This window comes from Tenrec ecaudatus, chromosome 10, assembly GCF_050624435.1.
Source record: "Tenrec ecaudatus isolate mTenEca1 chromosome 10, mTenEca1.hap1, whole genome shotgun sequence".
Taxonomy (NCBI): Eukaryota; Metazoa; Chordata; class Mammalia; order Afrosoricida; family Tenrecidae; genus Tenrec; species Tenrec ecaudatus.
Genome location: NC_134539.1, coordinates 75,864,606 through 75,884,180, shown reverse-complemented (window position 1 = coordinate 75,884,180; position 19,575 = coordinate 75,864,606). Strand labels below are relative to the sequence as shown.

General features: G+C 50.1%; 1 non-coding gene and 1 pseudogene across 1 annotated transcript; one reads left to right on the top strand and one right to left on the bottom strand.

The window, feature by feature from the left end:
• The first annotated feature begins 14,403 nt into the window (after positions 1-14,403).
• Positions 14,404-14,631, top strand: LOC142458562 (uncharacterized protein C9orf85 pseudogene; annotated as a pseudogene).
• Positions 14,632-14,823: 192 nt separating this feature from the next.
• On the bottom strand, positions 14,824-14,985 carry LOC142460277 (U1 spliceosomal RNA). Its single transcript, XR_012786520.1, has one exon. It is a non-coding gene; the product is annotated as a U1 spliceosomal RNA (small nuclear RNA).
• Positions 14,986-19,575: the final 4,590 nt, after the last annotated feature.

Genomic DNA, 19,575 nt, shown 5'->3' with positions numbered 1-19,575 from the left:
TTCAAGCCAACTGTTTTATGGACATGTGTTTCCTGTGACAATACAGATGATGTGCAAGCGGAGCCTGCCTGCAAGTTTTAATTCCTTATCAGGTGCATGTGCTCCAGAACCTTCTGGGTGGCCAAGCAGATGAGTCTCTGCTAACATGGGGGAGGAGGAAAATGGCGGTACCACATGGGGGGGGGGTCATGGGCACAGGGAGGGATGTCCCTGCACATTCTGGGCTGGTCCTTTCTTCCTGAGGTCCTGATCTTGTGTGAAGAGTTCTTGGGTGAGGTGGAGGCGCTGGGTCCCCTGAGTTAACACTTGGTCTGTGAGCACTCACCACCTCAAGACAAGCCTCTGCCATGGGGTTTGTCTGCAAGTCCATTGTACAGATGAGACAACTGAGGTCTGAGGCGAGGCGGTGACTTGCCCAAGGCTGCCCAGCAGGAGGCAACCCTGTGAGAGGTGAGCAGGGCTGTCGTCTAGTCTCCCCCATCCCCAGGGGTCTCTGCAGGCGCCTGGCCTGCCTCCCTCTTGCTTCAGGGATCTCACCTCCTCATTGGCCTCGATCCACCTCAGGGTCCCAGCCCCTGCCCACTAGACCCCAGTGTCCCTGCTTCTCTCCAGGTTTCTTGTGTGCCAGGCTTTGTTGGGTGCCTGGGTGGTCTGCACCTTGCCCTCTCCATGGAGGAGCTCAGGGGGTGCCACCCTGGCTGGGCCACCCAAACTCTAACACCTGATCTTGAGTCGTGGCTGGCTCTGGGGTCTTGAAAAGACACCATCCTGCAGTCTTCACATTCCCACAGATGCCCCTGGGCAATGCCACGGGTAAGATGCTAAACAGAAGCCTCGGGGAGGTGGTCTTCCGTCACACATCACCCCCCCCCTCTAGAACCGGTCAAGCAAAGCAAAGCTAGTTCCAGGTTTGGGCCAGAGACAGACTGCTACCATCCAGGGCTCACATCCCAAGTGGGGCACAGCGCCCAGGACCCCCCCTAGGGTTTGGCATCTGCAGGGGTGGATGGGTGGTCGCTAGAGCTCTGCATAGCTGGTCCACAGCAGACCCACCCCTGACTCTGCACCAGCACATCTGGCTGCGGGAAGGCCCCCCTGCAAGCCCTGGTGTCGTACTCTGTCCAACAGCATCCACAGTGGTCCTTGGGGAGTCAGCAGGGCCTGATGCGTGGTCCATGCTCAAGGGCTGCTATGAGGTCCTTGGCACCGAGGAAGCCAGGAAACACGTTGCCGGCACTGCTGGGAGCATGCTGACTTCCCTGGACCTGACCACTCTCCTCAGACCACCGACTCTGCTGCCCTTCTCCAGGGGGAGCCTGGACGTGGTGGAAGCTCCAGAGGGGCCTCTGGAGGAGCCTGCATGGGCCTGGGAGGGGGCAGGCAGGCAGGAAGAAAAGCTGCAATACCTTCAGGAGCCAACCACCACCGCTGTTCCTGAAGAGGGCCTGGGTGGGGAGGTGGATGGATGGCAGGGAGGCTGGGTGGCAGCTTTGAAAGCCCAGGTGAGGGTACAGGAGACGGAGAGTCTGCGCGAGTCTGTGCACGCACCCAGGAAGACGACATGCGTTTGGTGAGTAAAGACCACCAAGTCTTGTCGCTGCGGGCCCTCACGTTGCCCCCTGTTCGGGAAGACCCCCGTGTGTGCAGGGTAGAATGCCCCACAGAGTCTTCAGGATGTCACCTTTCAGAAGACCACCAGGCCTGTCTTTGGCTGGGTTCAAACCATCGATTTTCAGGTCCAGTTGAGCACTTACCCATCTGGACTCCTCAAGGCCGTAACGACTCTCCCTTTTTGATTTTGATTTGTTTATTTCAAAATTATTTTATTGAGGGCTCTTAGAGCTCTGATCACAACCCATACGACTCTCCCTTTGTAAAAGGGTCGTATCCCTTTCCTAAGGCTGCTCTGATAACAGCCCCCACGCTGGGGGGCTTAGGGTGACGGAATTGTGTTGTTGCATAGTCCTGGAGGCTAGGAGCCCAACAAGAGCATCAGCTGTGGAGACCCTTCCGGAGACGTTGAGAGAAGTACTTCCATCACTCGCGAAATCCTTGGCATTCCTCGGCTGCCTTTGCTTCTGCCTCTGCCAACACTTGATCATCCTGCCTCCGACTCTGTGCCCTGGCACATCCTTTCTTTAAACACTAGTTTAGAGTAGAACCCCACCCCCCCACCCCAGACGGACCTTCCGCGGACTGATAACATCTGCAAAGGCCCCATTTCCAAAGAAGGTCCCAGGATCAGGACTCCAAGATCCACGGTATCTTTTGGAAAGGCAGAACCCAATAGTGGTTCTGACAATAGTGGTTCTCCCTCCTTGGCTTTTGAGTGATCACTTGGGCAGCAGGGAGCGAGGTCCATGGTCCAGATGCACCATCCTTTTTAAGCATCGCTGGATTCAGGTGGGTGCGGGACACGTGAGTGTGTTTCTCTGCCTTGTCTGGGTCCCTCTCCTCCAGGCTTGTGTGTAGGCTCGGGGTGATTTCCCCCCCCCCCCCGTCCCCCCTCCCCCGCCCCTCTGAGAGCACAGATCCTCCGAACCTCTCAGAAGCCAGCCTCTAAAGCGCAGACAGCTAATTCTCTCCAGGAAGCTTGCCGAGGGGGGATGGAGCCTTGTGACCTAGGAATATGGGGCTGGCCTTGGGCTGATTCTTCCTTCTCAGAGAGGTCCCCCAGCTGGACGTGGAACATGGTTGGAATCCAGGCTGGACCCAGCGGCTCCCAAGCAGGGAAGCCCTTTTGAAAGCAGAGAAGCAGAGAAGCAGCTAATGCGGAAGCGAAGTAATAGGCAGAGGTTGCGTTGCCTGATAGGAGTTTGGGGCTTTAAAAAAATCATTTTATTGGGGACTCATACAACTCTTATCACAATCCATACCCCTATATCCATGGTGTCAAGCACATTTGTACATTTGTTGCCATCCCCATTTTCAAACATTTTCTTTCCCCTTGAGCCCTTGGTATCAGCTTTTCATTTTCCCCCCTCCCTCCCTCATGAACCCTTGATAATTTATAATTTTTTTCTATGTCTTACACTGACCGGTGTCTCCCTTCACCCACTTTTCTGTTGTCCATCCCCCTGGGAGGGGGCTATATGTAGATCATTGTGATCAGTTCCCCCACCTTCCCCTTCCCCTCTGGGTATGGCTACTCTCAATATTGGTCCTGAGGGCTTTATCTGTCCTCGATTCCCTGTGTTTCCAGCTCTTATCTGTACCCTGTTTGCATGTTTTGGTCTAGCCGGATTTGTAAGGCAGAATTGGGGTCATGATAGTGGGGGGAGGGGAAGCATTAAAGAGCCAGAGGGAAGTTGTATGTTTCATCGGTGCTATACTGCATCCTGACTGGCTCATCTCCTCCTCGCGACCCTTCTGTAAGGGGGTGTCGAATTGCCTACAGGTGGGCTTTGGGTCTCCACACTGCACTCCCCCTCATTTACAATGATATGATGGGTTTCTTATTTTAACTGACATCCAAATCCCCCTGTGCCAGATGGCTGCCTGTGTCATCTGAGGTCATTCTTGGGAGGACTCAGTAAGTAGGACAAATTCACTCAACAAGTATTTAAGGAGCACCCACCCATGGGTAGTGTGGTGGGTGTGGTGGGAACAAGGCCTTTATGGTTCCTGGCACCCCGTGACCCCTGGGGCCAGTGTGTACCCCTAGAAGCTCTCCAACATGACGACGCCTCTTCTGCTCATCTTCATGTGTGGCCGGATCCTCTCCCACACCCTGACAGCCCTAGGGGTGTCCCAGCGTTCTCGGTCGGCCACAGCAGGGGCTCCCCGGAGCATGGAGCTGATCCTGCACTCCCCCACCCTTCCGTCTTGCCTCCTCTGGGTCTTCTCTCCCCAGTCAGTCCATGCAGCGCCTCCCTCCCCTGGTGCCATGACCAACATGCTCACCCCTAGAATGGAGGCCCGGGAGCCCACCTGCAGGAACCAATGGCCCTGGGCACGCGTCCTTTGGCTCCCTGCGCAAGGACATGCTGGCAAAATGGAGGTTTGTGGATTGTCCTTGGTGCTCATCTGGTTGAGTCATCTCCAGACCTGAAGACCATGAACAGGCATCATGAGGGTGGGTCTCTGTGAGGTGATAGGGGTAGGTAGGGCCCTCCTCTGGCCCCTGACAACTCACCATGGCCTGAGGGAGAAGCAAAGCAGAGACCCAAGAGCATGGTCCCCTCAAGGTGGTAGGCTCTAGGCTGTGCCCACGGCTCCTTGTCCATCTGGGTAGGTTTGGGTGGTATCCCCTGCACCTCTCCAAGTTTCAGCCGCCAGCTCAGGAAGCCTCACCTGGCTGGAAGGCTGGAGGGGAGCTAAGGGGTCCAGGATGGCGTTAAACTGGGCAGAGTGGGGCCAAAGGAAGGGCATACACTTGGGGGTCAGCAGACCTGGGTTCACATTCTGACTCCCCCTTCTGACTGACAGATCCCTGACCCTTTGTAAGCCTTGGTTTCTCCGCCTGTCAAATGAGATGGGAGAGAAGTTTCCTGCACACTTGAGAGGATAAGAGAGGGCATCTGGAGCCCCCAGTCTGGTGCCTGGCACACAGACGGGTTGCCAGAGGAAGGAGGGGGTGCACACCACCCGGAAGTTACTGCATAGACCACCCCCTCCTGGAAAGGATCACAGGCAAGTCTCCCCAGGCCCTCAGGAAAACAGCAAGTCTCAGGGCTTGGTCAGGCAGCTGTCAGTGGGGAGTGGAGGCGCCCAGAGGTGCTGGCTCACTCATATCCTGGTGAGGCCAGGCTGTGCCTGTCTTCTGGCCATGGGTAACCCGGGGCCCCTGGCTGTGAGGAAAACTGTTAGGTCTCTCTCTCCGGGACTAGATTTCAGCCTCGGTCCTTGGCTCCGCGCGAGAAAGATTTCACGCCGAAGCCGGGCTCGTGATCCAAGTGAATTTAATGAGAGTTAAAAGAAGTTTCAGGTTTTACCGGCACCCATAGGATTCCTTTGACCATGCGTCCTGGCAGAGACTGCTCCGGGTCACGCAAGGATCTCTCTCTCTCCCAAGAAGAGGACCAGACAAGCCCCTCTCCCTTCCGGTCCCTGCCTTTTCAAGGGTTCCAGGGGAGGCGTGGTGAACGACCCCAGGTCGATCCCATTGGCTGAATTGCAGTCACCTGGCCCAGGTGGGCTGCTCCAGGTGTAACGCCCATCTGAGCCCACCAGCGGGAAAATCCAGCTTTGTCCTTTGCTGGCTCTCCTGGGCATGCGTTAATGGACTTTCCCATCCCTGATGCTAGCTACCTAACAAAACCTGGAGCCGGGAGACCCAACCTTTCTGGCAAATATTCAGGAAAGCGTCCCTCTCTGGGGGTGGAGAATGAATGTTCAGTTGCCTCCTATTAGAGATGCAAACTCCACCTGATAATGGCTCTCAAAGAAACCTGTCCCCATCTCCATAGCAACCACAGGGCTTTAGGTAGCTTGTGCTGCGGGGTCCCTGGGGCTTAATTCCCATGACAGTGGGGGCAGGGTGGGGCCAAGGTCAGAACTCTTCTAGGCCCAGCTGAGGGACACTAAGGGACCCACCATCCCTTATCTTCACCGGGGTGTGGAGGGCTGTGGGCAGGGCAGGTGTCTGGTAGGCAGGATTCAGGAAAAGGATGGCCCTCGGGGGAGGGTCCAGAGCTGCTGGTGATCTGTGCTAAGTGCTTCCGGCCACCCACCGGCTCCATCCCAAAGGCCTCCAGGGCAGGGGGATGAACAGATGGGGCGAGGGTGGATTCAGACAGACCTTTGTTTCTGTGTCTGTAATCAGAGATGCTGCTGCTGCCCCAATGTGGCAGGGAGCACTGGGGGAGGAGCTGCTGCTTCCTATTCAAGTTCACTGGTGAAAGCCAGGCTGGGGACTTTGGAGGAAGGCGCAGGGCACTGGAGTCTCAATATAGTCACAAGGAAAACCCAGACTGAAGGGCAGCTTGGATCCTCCAGATGCTGCAACCACACCCGTGGGCAAAGGGTGGACTTTGGGGTATGTTCCAGTGGTTTCTCACAGCATGCACACACACACGCACACGCACACACACGCACACGCACACACACACACACACTCACACACACACACTCACACCACCCTGGCCACAGCTCAGCCCCTCTGGCTCCGAAGTGCCAACCATGTTTGTCTGATTCATGGACTAGTGGGAAAAGGATTAAAGCCACTCACGCAGTGTGATGGATTCTGTGGCCACGATTCTTGGTGGTTTGGCCCCCCACTTTGTGACCTAACATAATGTAAGCAACTCCATAACGGAATTGCTGTGAGCAGTGTCGGAGGATGATTAGGGTGGATTGCAATCCCCTTATTCGGGTCTCAGCTCTGATGGCATTGGACGGATGTCCCCTGAAAGGTGTAACCTAATTCCTACAGAAGTGGGCACTGTGAGGAAGTAGACACGTGAGGAAGCTTGCTGACTTCTTACTGGGTCTAGATCTTGCTGGATCCTACGTCTGGCTTGTTGGCCTCCAGTCCTTCTTGAGCCCCTGGCATGTCACCTTGTCTACTCTAGGAACGCCAGTAGCCTGCCACCTGACCTGCCAACCTGCCAACCTTCATTCACTTCTGCAGCCACCAGCCTGTGGCCTTCCTGTCCATCTTAGGTTCACCAGCCTCCTCCACTTTCTGAATCAGGAGAAGTCTTCAGCCTAACATCTGACCCACGGCCTTGTTATCTGCCCAGTCTTGGACTTGACCGCTTTTACACGTGAGCCACTTTCTTGACATGAATTTACATAGATAAAGAAATGTACATATATATTGTATTATATATAAATATATATAATTTTATTATTATATATACACACATAATTATATATCTAACCATTGGGTTTTGCCTCTCTAGAGAACTCAGCCTAACTCATACAGTCAATCTTTACGTTCAAACTCAGCTTGCTTTTAGGTGTCCATCTGAAAAAGACAATGGGGAAAAAAAAACAAAGAGAAGAACAGACATCCATGTGTTCACTGCTACGTTGTCTTGAGAGAACCCCGATTGTCGCCTTTAGCTGGCGTGACTCCCATCTGTGTGTGCGCATCTGTGAGAACACACACAGAAGCCCACACGTCACGCAAAATGAAATCCTACATGTCACTTTGCCATCTGCTTTTCTAGTTACTGTCACAAACACCTGGGTCCAAAGCTTTTCTTCACCGTGGTTTTTATTGTTTCGCACCTGTTGTGGGGGAAGCCAGCCCTCCACAACTAATCACGGGTTCAGTAAGCACAATTGTACGGTTGTGATACATAAAGATCATAGTAAAGTCAGAGAGAATGAGAGAGATAGGAGAGAGAGTCAAATAAAGAAGTCAGACACATTTCATGGTAGCATGCTCACCTCCTGGATGGCCATGATCTTACCAGCCAGGTCTGTGTACAGCGTGTGCCGAGGGCAGGAGAGAGAGGCAAGGTGGGCTGATTTATTGATAACCAAGGCTTATATCTACTTAGGGGTGTGATTACAGGTAACCACACATGTCACAGGAAGGGGCTGTACAATATGCATAAGCATAACAGGAAGGGCTGTGCACATGATAGGAAGGAGGGACTAGGGGTACACATGTGACAAGAAGGGTGGACCCTAGATTCATGATGGTGGCCTAACCTTGGCCACCCTTGTGTGGGCTTGACCTCCCTGGGCTCTCCTTCAGGGAAACAATCTACTACTACCCTTATCAGAAGGGAGTGGGCCTTACTTATTGTGGGATAAACAATGGTGTCTGCTTGCTCTGGATGGCTGAGAATCCGTAGGGAGAATAACCCCTGACCTGCTTCTGAGGACTTCCAAGTACAGAGTCATTCGCCATGTATAGCAAGCAGCTAAGTTTGGGATATATTTGGAGGAGACAACTTGGGAGAAATCTTTCTGTTTCTCACCACCTGTGATTGCAGAGTGTTCTACCACCAATCAGTCTTGTGGGTCTGCACCGTCCTGGGCTGGATGTTGTGGCCGGGTGCTAACGAGTCCATTCCATGTCAGAAAGACCCACGTGACAAAGTGGACCTCCTGCTCCGTCTCCTGTGGAGCCACTGGGTGGTTTTGAACAACCAACCTCGTGGGTAGCAGCTGAGCACTTAACCATTGCGCAACTAGGCCTCCTTAGTCTCCCCCAGAAGACATGACCAATCTGAATCCCCGACAGCTGTCCATGGGACCATATCCGGAAGTGGTTTCTTTGCAGATTTAATTAAGGATCTTGAGATGGGATCATTCTGGATGGAGGATATCCTACATCCAAGGACGCGCGTTCTTTTGAGAAGACTCCTTGTAACTTGAAGACCCTCAGAGGAACGGAAGGACAGGCTATGGGAAGTTCAAGGCTTAGAGTGATGCAACCACAAGCCAAGGAACCCCAAGAACTGCCAACAGCCCCCCACCAGGAGCTGAGGCGAAGCAAGGCAGGGATTCTCTAAAGAGAAATTTTCGACTTCGGGCTTCAGCACTGCGAAAGGAGAAATGATTGTTGTTAGCCGCCTCCTTGGGGGTGACTTGCCGCAGCAGCAAGAGACCACTGCCCACCTTGATGCCAGCCAGCCATCGAACCACGTAGGTATCTTTATACATCACACACCTGCTGGACGTGCAACGGTAAGTGCTGGGCGCCCATCAGAAAGGGTCCCAGTCCCAATCGACCCCGGGCTCTGCAGGAGGAAGTCCTGGTGGTCTGCTCAGGTGCTTCTCTGCCATGTGGGGTCGCCAAGAGTCAGAATCAACCCAGCGGTACCCACAGCATCTACAAGGGGGCTTCAAAAAGTTGGTGGGGAAATTCCATTATATTTTCATTCCATTTGTGCTCAATTTTTTTTAAGCCCCACTGGACAGACTCCTGCCTGTGTCTTTGGGACATTTTCAACGAAGGGAAATCACACATGCCGCTCTACAGCCTGCTTTTCCATTCAGTGAGATGTCACAAACATCTCATTTCCGGCTCGTGGTCCTGACGGCCTTGCCCTTCCAACGCCGTAGCACCTGCCCTGCCCGCAGTGGGTGGACACTTCGACTCGGCACCTGCCTGCCTGTGTGTCCATCCGTGATGGCATCACAAGGATACATCGTCAGCAGTGGGTTTAGGATCAAGGAAGACGTATGTTCGTTAAGGCGTTATATGCCGATTTGTAAACTGCTCTCCAGAAAGACCGCCCCATGGAGGCGCATCAGCTAAGCAGGAGCGGGCTGGCTTCCCACCTCCTCTTCCTGCACGGCCCCTCCCTTGAGGGGGCAGTTCCTTTTGCCTGTGGAAGGTGACTTTATTTACCCAGCTGGTGTCCTTTTCCTGAGACCCTCCCCTCCCACCTCCTCCCTGGTTCTGCCCATCCTGGAGAAGGGAGGAGGGGTGTCTGGGAAGGACTAACATTGCGTCCTCCCCTGGGATCTTGGCACTCAGTCAAGGTCGAGCCACCTTTCTCAAGGCCAAGGTTGTGTCTTTAGCCAGCTGCAGGAGCTGCCGAGACCTGAGGCCCAGAGAAGGGGGCAAGGCAGAGAAAAAGCTGACTGAGTCCAGAGAGGGGATCAAGGTCACTCCGCATGTCTAAGGCCCTCTGGGACCTGTCTCTGTTCCCACTGAGAGGAGAGGAGCAGAGACGCTGAGACCTCTCTGCCTGATAGTCATGAGTCCTCTCCCTGCCTCTTCTCAACCGGAAAGAAAAAAAAAAATCACTGCCACTGAGTTGATTCCAACTCATAGTGATCCTATAGGACAAGGTACAACTGCCCCTGTGGATTTCCAAGATGGTCACTCTTTACAGGAGTAGAGAGAGTCCCATGAGCAGCTGGTAGTTTCAAACTGTTGACCTCATGGTTAGCAGCCCAACAATGCCATAACCACTAAGCCCTTCTCAACAGAAGTCCCTTCTCAATAGAAGGGACCAGGGCTGAGGACATCCCCCCTGGGTCTTTACAGGGTCTATAATGGGCCTCCTGTGAGGTTCTCATTTGTCAAAATTAAAACTGGTAATGTCTTTTTAAAAACTCTATGACAAATATAATTTTACCACCAACAACAAATATGGGTATGATTACACAACCATGTAAATAGACATATGGGTATAAAGATGTGGGTACTTGTGTTGATACAGATCTACATCTAAGGATGCATGTGTATAAAGGCATGTGTGTGCATGCACAGGGGACACGGGTATAGATGCAACCAAACACCTTGAGGAACTGATCTTTGGCATCTGAAGACATAGTCTCATGGAAACCAAGCTCACTGCCATGGAGTCATTTCTGGAAGTAGAAAGTCTTGTCTTTCTCCCGCAGAACAGCTGTGGTTTTGAACTGTCGACCTTGGGGCTAGCCTCCCCACACACAACCACTATGACGCTGCTAGCCGCGAGGTTGGTTAGTTCACAAGGATGCAAGTTCAAAACCACCAGCCACTCCTCTGGAGAAAGACGAGCCTTTCTACTCCCATAAAGAGTTAGTCCCAGACACTCACAGGGGCAGTTCTACCCTGTCCTACTGGGTCTCTATGAATCAACAGCAACTTGATGGCAGTGAGTTTGGGTTTTTGGTTTGAGAGTCTCATGGAACAACACAGGGAATGGGCATAATAAAGTTCATAAAGTATATGCTCTTCATCCCAATATAGAGAGAAGGGGCTGGGGTCTTGAGAAACTACGAGAGACCATTGTGTTAGTCTGGGTACTTTAGAGAAACAAATCCACAGAATCTCATGTATATGAAAGAGTTTTATATAAAGGTTAAGTGCACATCAAGAAAACATCCCAACCCAGTGCTGCCCTAGACCACAAGTCCAACATTAACCCATTTGTCTGATACCAATCCACAAAGTCCTCCTCCATCTGACAAAACACACGAATGACACTGACTGCAAGGAGGAAAGCTGAATCAGTGAGCATTTAAGCATCTCAAAGCTGACAGGGGTCTCCACACGGCTGCTCCAGCACCCAGGGCTGCATCGGGGTAGGTCCATGTGGCTTCTCCTCAGGGATTTCTTGCAGGAAGTGAGCCTTGCCAGCTGAAGCAGAGAACTGGCTAAGGCAGCTTCACCCTGGTCCGATCATCACAAAGCAAGAAACCTGAGAACTTGAAAGGCAAGACTCACGGAGCCATTTATCTCTCCACCTTTCAATTAACCCCAAATGTGTTTATCGGCCAGGCTGGCAAGATAAAATTTAACTATCTCAACCATCTGAGACACAAATATTGGTCTCTACTCATCTGGAACAAAAGAGGAAGAAGAAAACCAGTGAGTCCAGGAGCAAAGTATTCTATAGAACGACGAGTCAACACAAACCACAGCCGCATCTACTCTGAGACCAGAAGAACTAGCTGGTGCCCTGCTACCACCGGCAACCACTTGAATCAGAGCCACAATAAACGGGTCCTTAGAGAATGGAAGAAAACAGAACTCAGATCCTTAGCAAATCCAGACTGGAGAGCCACTCTCCCCCTCCCCCTGCCCCAGACTCACCCTGAGATCCTCTTCAACCTCGAAACCACCGTTATCATCAGTGGTCACTTGTCCACTCAATAACAGATTGGATCACAAAACAAAGATGACCCGTGGGTAATAAGCTTCTTAAAAAATCAATGCTAGGAGACCAAATGAGCAATAATTATTACTCTAAACCAAAGATGAGAAGTTGATGGGGCGGGGAAACTAGACCACTCACAAGTAATGGTCTATCGCTAGAATGGAACGGGTGAGACTAATGACCCACTGTGAACATTGTCAACCAATGGCAGGGAATCATCTGTGCAAAAAATGGTTAAATGGGGACCTGGGGTGCTATGTAAACTCTCACCTTACACACACACAAATACTTTTTTAAAAAGATTAAGAGCGAGAAGTTGACATTCAAGCCCCCTCTGAGTCTCGGAGGAGCCCTGTGGAGGCGTGGCTATTGCATGTGATGCAGGAGCTGGCAATTGGGGGTGCTGCAGTCCTTTTCCCAAGACCACAATGTGTGAGATTAGTAGGTTGGCTTGTCACCTGTCATCAAAGGAGAGCAAAACCGGGGGGTGTGGCAGATGGGACACACGCGGGGTGAGTGTGGAGGGCCTGCAAGTGGGTGTCGTATTCTCTAGCAGTGCTGTAATAGAGGAAGGCTGCCGCTCTCTGCTGGCTCTGAGGGAAGGCCCCTGTCTCTTCAGCTTGTCTCCGGGTTCCTTGAAGATCCCCATGGGACTGGGAGATGCCCACCCACATCTCCGCTTTGCCCCATTTGCTCCTATTATCTCTACTGCGACATTGACCCAAGAGACAGCCGATCCTCACCCCGCCTCATTAACAATTCCCGATAGGATTCTTACCTTGGGTGGGCAGCCCCGGCTCCGTACCTGTGCAGCTCAGCTGGCCCGCCTGTCTGCTCGGGCACAGTGCGGAGAGAGCATTGTGCCAGGAACATCCAGCAGGAGCGGCGTCCTCCCACACATCCTCACCAGAGCCCTACGTGCCCAACCTAGGTCCAGTGCAGAGGCAACCGGCCTCACCAAAATCAAATTCCATTGTGCCCACTCTTCCCCTCCTGGGGGGATCTACAGATGGCAGGCAGGTGGGAGGAGCGGACAATCGCTGGAATTCTCGGATCAGCTGCCATCTGGCTCCAGGAAGAAATGGAGCATGTGGCCAGAGCACTGGCCCCTGGTGTTGATGTAATCCACGTGGGAGTACACGCGACCCAGCTTGACCGGCTGGCCCTGCTTCACCTGACTCTTCATCATAGCAGGGTTGCTTTGGGAGGAGCTGATCCTGCGTCACAGTGCCGGGCACAGGCAAGACCTCGGGGGCCCTCATCACACCCATATGGGTGCACACATGCACACAATCCCGTAGGCCAGATCCCTGATCGTGCTTCCCCCTTGAATGTTCTCTAGCATGGGGTACGCGTCCAATCGAACCTTCCTTTCACCTTGTTACATGTATGTGTAAATGTGCATGTGAAAACACAGATGTGTTCACGTGCGCACACACTCCACCCTATCTGAAGGTGGTAGTTGGGTTTTATGTCAGGAGTCTCAGTGGCTTGGCAGCTGAGGCCTAGTGACCCCCCGTGATGTGACCTAACGTAATACACCCAGCTCTACGACAAGGCGGCTATCAGCAGTCAAGCAGTTGTAAGAAGATAAGAGAGACTGCACCCCTTTGCTGAGTTCACAGCCCCCCCCCAATGCACGTGGGGGTGTGGCTTATTTCCTGTAGGTAAGTAGATTATGGGAACGCCTTTGCGTTTCTCTGCATCTGCATCCTGCATCTGGCTCTTTGACAGCCTGTCATATTGCCCGGCGATTCTGGGAGCCGCCCGGGGCTGACCACCTGACCTGCTGACCTGGGACTCATTCGATTCTCCCTTGACCCGCCTGGATGGCTGAGTGTGGGTTCATCTACGGCCACCGCCTGCGGTGTTCCTGCTAGGCCTCACCTTAACACCTGACTCCCAGACTCAAAACTGGACTTACCCGAGCCTACCACTGTGAGCCATTTTCTTGATATACATGCCTCTCTTTACATGTGTGTCTACACGTAAGCACCGCTGGGCTTGCGTCTCTAGAGAACCGATGGAACAGGGCGCACTGACATAGGAAATAGCAGTTGTTAATGAGCATGACGCCGCCCCCAGCTCATGGCAGCACTGACGCCCAACAGAAGCAAGCACTGCCTGGTCCTGCAGCAATCCCCCCGTGGGTTGTGGATTGACCCAGGTGACTCGCTGGGTTTTCATTAGCTGATATCGGGTCTTTTTTCCTTGTCCATTTTCATGGCAAGTTCTGCTGAAACTCACTCTGCATCCCAGCTACACGCCGCCTTCGCTCGGACGGACGGGGAGTCATGCACGAGGTGCCTGGGCCGGGAATTCAATCTGGGTTTCCTGCATGAAATGTGAGAATTTAATCCCCCCGCCACTATCATGACCCCAATTCTACCTTACACACCAGGCTGGACCAGAGCATGCACACTGGGATTCCAGGGCAGATGGTCCCTTCAGGACCAGTGCTGAGCGTGGTGATACTGGGAGGGTGGGGGGGAAGGTGGGGTGGAAAGGGACAACCAATGACAAGGATCTACATATAACCTCCTCCCTGGGGGACAGACAACAGAAAAGTGGGTGAAGGGAGATGTCAGACAGTATAAGACATGACAAAATAATAATAATTTATAAATTAGCAAGGTTCATGAGAGATGGGGGAGTGGGGAGGGAGGGGAAAATGAGGAGCTGATACCAAGGGCTCCAGTAGAAAGCCAATGTTTGGAGAATGATGATGGCAACAAATGTACAAATGTGCCTGACACGATGGATGGCTGGATGGATTGTGGTAAGAGTTGTAAGAGCTCCCAATAAAATGATTTTCTTTTTAAATAAAGAAGAAATTTGAGAATTCTACTGAGTTCTAAGGTGTTCCACGCTCTTCCAGCGCAAGGTGCTCGTGGTTTCTGCGATGAGTTCTCAGAAAGGGCACGTGGCTCTCTCCAGGCTCGGAGGGACCAGGATACATTTGGCTTCCAAAATGACAAGTTAGATAAGAGTGTGCATGCAGATAAAGGAAATAAATGGAAAACTGCACGATGGAACATGTCAGTGCTGTAAGGACACTCTTGAATGGCGTGTACAGTGCAGCAAATACAAGCCACCATCAAAACATAAAAAATGCGTTAAATGTTCATAAAAGACAATGAAGGATTCTTGTCACGTAATGTGAGGGTGAACTTGAAGTTTGTGCTGAACGTGGAACAAAAGAAGACATTGTTATTCCATTTAACCAGGAACCTGAAAATAATTTAAGTCCCAACTGTAGAAGAAGGTGCTTAGGAGATGAAGATTTAAGGGATGATGATTAGGTTTTCTTCTTCTTTTTTAATCAGGGAGAGCGCGAACGCAGTCCCCCATTACCACAAATCATGCAGTCAAGGTTCCCACATTTGGGGGACCGCAGGGGCCAGCACATCCGGAGTGCAATGGGTGAGCCTCGTCCTGGGAAAACCACCTTCGTGATCATGGTGTCTCCCTGCCAGCTAAGTATGGGTTTTGATATTGATTTAGATGACACTGAAAATGACCATCAAGTGAACTAATAAAAATACATTAAATGTCAGTCCAGGAACATGAAATTCTGACCAACGTTTGACTTAAAAAAATCCTATAAAATGGGAAAACTTATAGAAAACAGTCACAATGTACACACGGACAACATAAATTATGCTTGATAAAAAGGAATTCTACCACTGAAAAGTCAAGGCTCTGTCCATATAGAGTTGTATGTTATATATACTGGGTTGCTCACAGGACAGCCTGTACACTACTTGTACCTGTGTATACACTTGCATGTTCTTATGTACACCCATGTTTACATGTACCAGGGTTGCCAAATATAGCAAATTAAAGCAATACGTAATATTTGGGTTGTCCTTATACATGTACATATAGACTCAGAAATTATGCATTTACCAGAAACTCAAATTGAACTGAGATTTTATACAGCAACCCTACATGCACACAAGCGGACGGGCCACCATGATCTTGGGCCCAGCCCTGGACACCCCATTTCACTGAGAAAACTGCTGGGGTGTTCTCTTCCCCCTGGAAGTTAGACCCACAGCTGCTCTGCTGGCCACAGTGCAGCTCTAAGCCCCTGATGATCACTTCAATAACCTAGCCCTAGGTCTGGGCTTGTTGGTGGGAAAGGACAGGCTTCCTGCCAGAGTGCCGCAAGGCTTGCTGGATCCTGAGAGAGCGCCTCTCGCCAACAGCCCAGCTGTGAGGCCTGGCAGCAGCAGCCTAGTCCTGCAAACCCCACTCATGGCCGAGGCCTGGGACTGGGGTCGGGAATACAGCCTGCCCCTAGAAGTCCCAGCTTGGCTTCTTCTCCATCTAGCACTGCTTGGGCTGTGGGAGACAAGTCAGGGACAAGGTGCATGGGATTCCTGACTGCAGACAGGGCAGCAAGCAAGGTCCTGGGTCAGAGGAGCCACAGGCTGGGAGACTGTCCCAGGCTCTCCCCATGTGATCTGGGCCAGTTCCTCTCTCCCCTCACTCCGACCCCTCCCCTTAGAGAAGAAGAATTCCGATCTACAGATGTCTGATGAGTCCTCTGAGAGCCTAGCAAGAACAGGGTACATTTCTTGAGGAAGTTATTTCCCCGACGACGGTGTTTCTCCATGACACAGAATGCATTCTTACGATCTTAACAAGGGAGAGCACCCAGGAGAGCAGAACGCCAACACGTTCCGGCTGTGCCTTTCTGACTTTTCCACGTATGTTCATAAAAATACAATCTTCACAAATATAATTCATAAATACACTACACAGAAGATACGTGTTTACCACGTATTTTTAATCAAAATTTCAAAAATATCTATCTGACAAAAAACAGTATACTCCATAATTGAGAGTTATGGTTTTCTCACTTACTAACATATTATGAGCACCGTTCTGTATCAATAACTTAACAACTGCACCTCGATTTGTAATAGACTCATGATGGCCCCTTGCCTAGAAGAGCCATTTTTAATGGGCACTAAGTTTGCTCACAATTATTTTACAAATATAAGTAATCCACTTATTATAACCCTCCTCTCTTAGGTAGGTTATGCCAAATTCCTGGCAATGGTGCAGTTAGATCCTGGCAATGGTGCAGTTAGATCCAGGAACGTATATATGTGTGTATATATTCATACATACATGACAGGCGTCAAAAAATTCACGAAAAATGCAATGACCCCAATAAAATGATTAAAAGAAAGAAAGAAAATTAAAAAAAAGAAAAATGCAATGAAAAGATCATCAAATGCTTCCACACTTTTTGAAGCTCACACACACACACACACACACACACACACACACACCCCTATGCCACACGTATTAGCTAACTCCCTACCTGACATTACAGATTTACGATACGAAAACATCTACTCTCCAACTATTCGGCACATTAATGACATACAGCTGACAAGAAGGAACACTGCTATGAGTGGTGAGAGTGATACTGGCTATGATGGCGTAGTGGTTAGGAGCTGGTCTAAGATATGCCAGGTCAGCAGTTTGAAACCGCCAGCCATTCCTTCGGGAGTAGGACGAGGCTTTCTACCCCCATAAAGAGTGACAGTCTCAGAAACCCACAGGGCACTTGTACCCTGTCCTATTGAGTCACTGTGAGTCAGCAGCCACTTGATGGCAGTGAGTCTGGTTTATGATGGTTAAGACTATGTGTCAACTTGACTGGATTTGGTAGTTATGTAATGTGGAAGTTACATAATGATGTAGCCACCTTCCATTTTGTGATCTGATGTGATCATCCTCCATTTTCTCTATAACACTGAATTTTGAATGATGACCCGGTCTTTGGAACCTACCCAGGTCAATAAAGGAGTGAGTGTACAGCTATATATTTATATTATATATACATAAGCATCAGATATACATATGCATTATTATATATACATATGCATTGTTATATACACATAATATGTGAATATATATATGACTTTGGTGAATATCACCAAATTGACCACCAGAGAAGTTACTGACTTCTGAGTAATGTATATACATACTTGTGGATAAGCTGACCCAAATATCAGTCGAGGAACCTAATTTTAGCACAAAAACTGCATTTAGAATGTGCTGAAAAACTCAGCTTATACAGGAGTATATACAGTAATTATTTTTAAAAGAAGGTTTTATTTTTTTAAGTATCTCTGATCTGATTGTAGCAATTGCTGTTCTTTGGTTTTAGTTGGTTTTTATAATTACAGGGCAAAAGCGATGAAACCTTTTCTCCCGATCTTGTTACCCTTGTATTGATTCTGTTTAGCGTGCCTATCCCTGTCACCTGCTGTCCCTCTCATCTGCTCTTCTTAACATTAAGGAAGGTCAAGTGTGCTGAGGGGCCCTCACCTGTGAAGCTCCTATCCCCAGAGTTCTGGGCATAGTTGGTCGGAAGTGTGATCTCAACACTGGGATGTTTTTCAAGCCCCCAGGTGATTCCATTAGAGAATCTGGGCTCTGCTCTCCAGAGCCCACTGTCTCAGAAAGCAATCGAATTCCTCTAGGGCCTTTGTTAAATCTAGGCTATGACCCAAACCTACCACTCTCTAGGTCAAGCCTGTGATGGGTGGGTATTTCGTGCTTAGCTCCCCTGGGAATTTGCTGGCTTCCAGGGTAAGGGAGTGATCGGACCTATTCTCTCACGGGAGAAACCAGCAGCACCACATATTCACCAGGTTATTGACTCGGAGCTTACCTGGGGGTTTGGGTTTGACATTTGAAGAGGAGACAGGAGAAGCCACCAACTGTTCCAAGGGCATTGGGACATCCCCCATCTTCTCATTCCATCTTCCCATCCCAACTGTCCCTTCAAGCCTCCCTTCCTTCCCAGTAAAGGCTGCATCCTCTTCCCTCCCCAAATTCCACCTGTGTCATTCCACTACCCCTCCAGGAAGTCGAGGCCTGACGAGAACATGTCAGGGGAAAAGCTGATCCTGAGACTGGTTTCTGGTCCTCAGAGAGCCAAGGTGCCGAACCCTTCCACCCCAGTGTGGGTGACGAGAAGGAGGAAGACTCACCAGTCTCCTCGCTCAGGTTCCTGTCACCCAGGGTGATGACTCATGGCATGTACACCCTCATACAAAGACCTCTTCACATATCAGACCAGACGGAGTCCTTACCCGGCCTGTGACCCACACTGATAAGGAAGTCATATGTAGAAAATAGAAATCTTCATTACCTAAATGCTCTATTTCTTAGATTATATGAATAAATGTTTTGCAAAACCTTTCCGCATTGAATTGCAATATTACATTATTAGTAAAACTGAGCAGAAGCCTGTCCATTTTTTTCTTCCTGTCCCTTAATGACTACTTCAGTCTCGAAACAGTGACTGATCTAGGATCACAAGTACTACTTACTAAAATATGATAGCTAAGTCACTGGGAAATTTTACAAATCGGCAATTATAAAAACACCAACAGTTTAGTGCTTCCTCCTCCCCTTTATGATGATCCCAATTCAACCTTATAAATTCAGCTAGACAAGAGGATGCACACTGGTACAGATAGGAACTGGAAGCACAGGGAATCTCAGGACCAATAATGAGAGTAGAGATACCAGGAGGGTAAGGGGAAGGTGGGAAAAAAGGGGGAATAGATCACAAGGATCTACATATAACTCCCTCTCTAGGGGGCAACAACAGAAAAGTGGGTGAAGGAAGACATCAGACAGTTTAAGAAATGACAAAATAATAGTAATTTATAAATTATCAAGGGAACAAGGAAAAAAATGAGTTGCTGATACCAAGGGCTCAAGTAGAAAGAAATGTCTTGAAAATGATGATGGCAACAAATGTATAAATATGCTTAACACAATGGATGGATGGATGGATGGATGGATGGATGGATGGATGGATTGTGATAAGAGCTGTATGAACCCCCAACAAAATGTTTTTTTTTAAAGAAACGAAACAATATTTTGCATTAAAAAAAACAAAACAAAAAACAACAGCAATAAAAACTGCATGCAGACAACACCACGTGATTGGAAGCCGGACTGTAATTGGGTAAGAAAGACAGCTCAGGCCAGAGCACATTAGAAAGCTCAAAAATATAAATTGATAGAGTTT